Consider the following 6,165-nt stretch of genomic DNA (forward strand, 5'->3'; position numbering starts at 1 on the left):
CGATGATGACTACTGGTTGTCCAGCATCCTGGATCCACGCTATAAAGGCAAATTCCAAAACATCATGCCACAGGAGAACCTAGAGCTAATATTGGCTAACAAACAAGCAACTCTGGTAAACCGTTTGTTTAAGGCATTCCCAGCACACAGCAGCGGTGATGGTTCTCACACGAGCCGTAGGGTGCAACATGGAAGAGGTGTTCGTGGTGCACACATCCAAAGTGGCGTTGGAGACAGGGGTTTCATGACCATGTTGTGGACTGATTTTTCAAGTACCGCTCACACGACTGATAATACTGCATCGATTGAAAGTGACAGGAGACAGCAGTTGTCATCTATGGTTACAAACTACTTCTCCCATATCGATGTTCTCCCTCACTGGTCATTCCCCTTTGACTATTGGGCCTGTAAACTGGACACCCGGGCCTTAATTGGCACAATATGCCTTACTAGAGCTCGCTTGCCCTGCTGCTAGTGTGCTATCCGAAAGAGTCTTCAGTGCTACTGGATCAATCCTGACAGAAAAAAGGACCCGTCTGTCGACCCAAAATATTGATGATCTAACCTTCATTAAAATGAACCATGCATGGGTTTCAAAGGATTTTGTCCCACCTTCCCCTGCTGACACATAGGTTGCCAGAAAAATGGCTCGCTTTTGTCCTCCTCTTCCTCGGACTTCTCCAATTCCTCCATTTGCAGCTGCTGAATGTCCAACATCAACATATGCCATTTTTTCCACCTCCCTAACTGGGCTGCCTCACCCACAGGGCCGGGGTCACCACCTGGCGCACGCACCTGTGCGAGTGCCGTTTCCCTGGACAGGTGGGTGGGCACACTCTTGGGCGACGGCACTGGCACAGGGTCCCTCATAGTACAATCAAGTGTCTCTGATGGTGGGGGTGCACACCCGCTGTCAGTCACACTGGCATACTATGAGGGGCCCTGTGCCAGTACCGCCGCCCATGAATGGGTCCCCCCTGCTGGCTCAGGGCCCCAGCACTTGCAATACTTACCTCTCCCTGCTCCACCGCTGTGTAGTCTGGGCTGTTAAATCCTTCACTGGGACTTCCACTACAAATTTGGTGAAGTGATAGATGATGGTTAAGACGTAGCTATGCCCTGTCCTGCTGGACTCTATCTTCAGATGATCAATGGCTTCGATTTGTTATGGACGTCGACTCACAATGAGATGCAGTGCCGGTTTATCATCAGCTTTCACAGTTTTCCTACCCACAGACGTGTGACATTCCAGTGCACATTTTTAAATGTGCCCTCTCATGCCAATCCAATAGAATGGCCTACAGCCTGTGGCTTCTGTCTTTTGCACTCCAAAGTTACCTGACAGATCATGATAGGCAGTGAGGACCATGTCTGCATCTCTCCTTGTGATCAAAATTTGATGGAGATGAGTAACGGTGATGGGATCAACGGTACTGCGATACAGCAACACTTTCTTCACAAAGAACTGTTTTCGCTGTCTCCACACACAAAGTAATTGAGGGTCAGCATCGCCTCTGAGAATTCTCCTGGGAGTTTTTCCCGTGATTAGTAATTCCTAAATTTCTGCAATCACTCGACTTTATGTCTGTACTTTTATCCATCTCGTTTCCTCTTGCGGAGAGTCTGGACTGTCTTACTGAGACTGAGATATAAATGAAGATTTAAAAATACCCCAACAGTGTATACTGGTGTACGCTTCAAAAACATTTCCTTTTTGTTACTTTTTAGATTGTTGTCTAATCCATACTGAGGCTGTGTCTTTGTCGTACTCCGGAAATAAACACAGAGATTTTAAATGTTTAAACTCTGCTATATATACCTGTTATCCGGAGATACTGTACCCTTTCTCAACTTTCTGCAATCTTGTCGAATCCATACTGTGCCTGAGACCGTCTGAGTCTGCCTCCTGATTACAGATGAGTGGTGTTTGAGTGGAACTGTTGGCCAAGTTCAAATTCTAGCTGTTTTGGGCGGTGTTAGATCCGTTCGTCGAACTACAACACTTTGATTAAAATTCGGCTGTTCGAGTTTCCGTTCGAGAACGTTTCATTAAACAAAAGCGCATCTTTTTTTCACATTAATAATGGTTTTCAATGATAATAGACAGTTTTAGGGCATAGTAGCAGTGTCTGGTAGCCAGCGGTGTACTACACCTGTGAAGGAGCTGCACTGTGTGTATTTCTAATAATTTTTTAATATTGTCCTGAAAATCCCTTTGGGCCTAGTAACTGTGTCTGCTACTCAGATGAGGAACCCACCCGTGAACCGAGCTATGCCGCCTGTTTATGAAAGAACCAGTTTTTGACTGCATTTACACCACTTAATACTTTGGGCCTAGTAACTGTGTATGCTACTCAGCAGAGTTGGCCACCCGTGAACCAAGCTATGCCGCCTGTTTATGTAAGAACTGTGTGCTACTCAGCAGAGGAGCCCAGCTGTTAAGCAAGCTACAGCACCTGTGGTTTGGGCACTTCATTTTTTCATATTCTTTCTGGAATGCCGTTTAGGCCTAATTCCAGAATTACGGTTGACCTGCACTTACTGGGAAATGCTTGTTCGCGGGGAAGAATTGTAATCCCAGATCCCCATCACTAACGGGGTTCAGCGTGTTATCCGCACCTGTAAGCGATACACGCTGGTCCTTTCATTGTAGCATGCGTGCAGCCCCGGACATGTAAGGGCATGACAGACCTGTTATTGGCCGATCTCGCATGCCAGAGCCTTGCGTGTCCCTCTAGTAAGCTGGACGCGGACCACGGGGGCATGGTCTGGGGCCCACCATACACTGGAGCATTCCAAAGGTTGATATCAGTCACTGGAGCAGCATTTACAGGGCCCATTATATACTGGAGCATTAGAAATGGGGCCCATTATATATGGAGCATTATTTGGGCCCATAAGACACTGGAGCTTCATCCATGGTGAACAACATATACTGTAGCATTATGTGGAGCTCATCATATACTGTATCGAACATTATATGGGACCAATGATTCTGTATGGAGAAATATATGGGCCTCATTACTCTGTATGACGCACTATGCGGTGGCCATAATACTGTATGGAGGAATATACTGTCTGTTTTTGGAGCTGTTGGAGAATTTAAAATGGATATCGGTCAACAGATTTAAGAAGTGAAGTATTTTTCATAGTACTGTACCGCTATTTCTCTGCCGTATCAGAGGATCATGAATTGTGGCATGTGTTAAAGGAGCCCAGTGACACTCTTTGGCCCTGGGCCCACGAAAATCTGGAGCCAGCACTACCCCCCCACAACTTTAGCCAAATACCCCCCAGTTTTCAATGCCTAACTATTATTATGAAGTAAATTAAGGTTCACAAGCTTAAGGAATAAGAATTGTTGTTTTTGGCATTAAAATGGGCACTGTAGGTGTGTTTCCTGTCCTCCACTCCCTGCCCACTTTTCTTCCCCATTGACTTACATTGGGTCTCGTGTTTCAGTCGGCCTTCGACTTTTCACAATAATCGGCTGATTTCGTGAAACCCGACTCGACCCGAAAAAAGGCAAAGTCGCTCATCTCTACTTCTTACCCATGGTCTTTTGAGACATTATACCTTAGTTCATAATAAAGATTTTAATAAGTTACAAATTATTCCTATTGATCATATCCCTACTCATATTCCAAATAGGATTCTGAAATTAAACAGGAAACAGGTATATTGGATCTATAAATTAAGAAGCCTCAAACCACAGGGTCTTCATGAGATCACAGAGGTTTTTATTTAATTTATTAATGGAGGTTGTTATATGTATTTATTTATATTTTTTAATATTTATGGATGTCCTTTGATATTTATTTTTCTATGGGAGTTTATAAGGAATTTCAGCATGAAATACCTGATGATTATTTAATTGTTATAAAAGATTTTATTCATGTTTTATAAGGGAAGTATTTTTAATGTGTTTTTAATATAATTATTTCCATCATACTCCTTTATGTCTAGTAAGCCCTTTAAATTTAGAGACTTATTAACTATAAGCGCTCCACAGTAATAGGATTAAACCGATGGTGCTGCGGTTAGAAAATGGGATGACTAACGCCAAGTAAGTATTTGTCCCCCTTGTTAGGTGTTCTTGGTCCTTCCTGATACATTTTACACCATAATTATATATAGAGCTTAACTCTCTCTTTTTCCCGCAGAGCGGGTAAGGGAAAGCCCGAAATACTGTTTTATCAATTTTTTTCTACTCTATCTCCACTCAGAGAAATAGTAGTTCTACAGAGCATTAACCCTCTCCTCTTTCCGGACTGTCTGTGGACCCCAGTACAATTATAAAAATGATTACTGGTATATATATATATTTTTCTAAGTTTGTTAATATTCCTCTCAGAAATATTTATATAGAACCAATCATTCCTTTGTCCTAAAGAAATCATCCCCTGACATGACTTGCTATCCTCAGGAGGTGTTAATAACGCTGCTGAAGGAGTGAGTTTTTAAACTTTGGGATGTGACTTACACCGGTCGCTGTATAATCTGACTCTGTGCGGGAGATGTAACAGCCGTGTGGTATTGGGAGAAGCGCCGTGTGCTCCTCCTGCCGTGCGATCCTGAGTATGTGCGCACTATTGCAGGTGTGGAGCACATCGTCCTTCCCACTCTGCCACTGAGCTTTTACAGATGAGTGATTCCCTTTTTTTATAATAAGCCGAACCTGAGATTTAAAAAAAATGGATATTATTTTTTTATTAATAAAACATTTATTTTTAATTGATTAAAATTTAGATCCTTACAATTTAATGTTTATCTAATGGTTTATTTCATCCTATGTCTCTTCCACATCGGATCCGCTTGCAGGAGCTTGTTAGTATAGCCGAGTGGTCTGATTGTCGGGCGGCAGAGCAGGAGGAAGCTGAGGCAGATCTCTAGGAGTTCGTGTCCGAGATTTGCTTTTCTTGCTCAGTATATATGTGTTTTTTTATTTTTCCTTATTGTTTTCCTTTTGCTCAACAACCTGTGAAATTATAATAGACATGTGAATATAAGAACAGCTTCTAACTCTTACTATGAATATTTATACTGTCTGCTAACTATGAGCTTTGGCATCTGTCATCTGACTGGAGCTCATTTTTTTTAAATCTGTGTGTACTTAATGCATCACCTGTGTATGCTTCATGTGGTATTTCCTGTAGAAGAGGTTCAAAAAACCTTGAAACGCGTAGAATAAACCACTGTCAAACTTTATTACCCTTCTGGAAGTTCATCATTTGGGCAGCACAGACGAAATCCATGTATTCCTTTGCAGAGTTATGGAAACTATTGAAGCAGGCCAAAAGTAAAAAAAATGTTTTTAAAAATATAACAGTTCAAATCCCCCGCCCCCCTTTTGCCCCATTCAAAATAAAACAAAAGAAAAAACAAACATACACAAGTTTGGTATCACCGCGTTTAGAATCGCCAGATCTATCAATAAAAAAAGGAACAAACTGATCGCTAAACGGCCAAAATGCCAGAATTTAGGGTTTTTGGTTGCCACGACAGTGAATTAAAATGCAATAACGGATGATGAAAATATCGTATCTGCACCAAAATGGGATCAATAAAAACGTCAGCTCGGCGCGCAAACAATAAGCCCTCACCCAACCCAAGATTATGAAAATGGAGCAATTTTTTTTCCAACAAATTTTGGATTTTTTTCACCACTTAAATACAAAGAACTGAGACCTGTTTGGGGTCTATGAACCTGTAATGACTTGGAGAATCATAATGGCAGGGCAGTCTTAGCATTTGGTGAATATGGTAAAAAGAAAATCCAAAAAAAGTTATGGAGTTGCACTTTTTTTTGCAATTTCACCGCCCTTGGAATTTTTTTCCCATTTTTGAGTACACAATATGGTAAAACCAATGATGTCGTTCTAAAGCACAACTTGTCCCGCAAAAAACAAGCCCTAACATGGCCATACTGACGGAAACATAAAAAAGTTATGGCTGTGGGAAGAAGGGGAGCGAAAAACAGAAACGCAAAAACGAAAAAGGGCAAGGTCTCTAAGGGGTTAAAAAAAACCCTATTTTTCCTTCCCCATTCTCCTCCTTAACCCTTTCTCCCCTTTATTCTGCCTCTCTCTTTCATGACTTTACATTTCTCTTTTTTGCTGTTGTTTGGTTCTTGTCTGTATTACTGGGTATTTATAATCTGTCTCC

General features: G+C 41.9%; 1 long non-coding RNA gene across 1 annotated transcript in view; it reads left to right on the forward strand.

Annotated features, from left to right (window-relative positions):
• The window catches only part of LOC141082211 (uncharacterized), a 30,798-nt gene extending 25,605 nt beyond the window's left edge, over window positions 1–5,193 (forward strand). The window contains exon 3 of the long non-coding RNA XR_012230461.1: window positions 4,822–5,193. This is a non-coding gene — a long non-coding RNA (uncharacterized lncRNA). The remainder of the gene's footprint in view (window positions 1–4,821) is intronic.
• Window positions 5,194–6,165: the final 972 nt, after the last annotated feature.

This window comes from Dendrobates tinctorius, unplaced genomic scaffold (assembly GCF_039654945.1).
Source record: "Dendrobates tinctorius isolate UK_male_01 unplaced genomic scaffold, ASM3965494v1 ptg000017l, whole genome shotgun sequence".
NCBI lineage: Eukaryota > Metazoa > Chordata > Amphibia > Anura > Dendrobatidae > Dendrobates > Dendrobates tinctorius.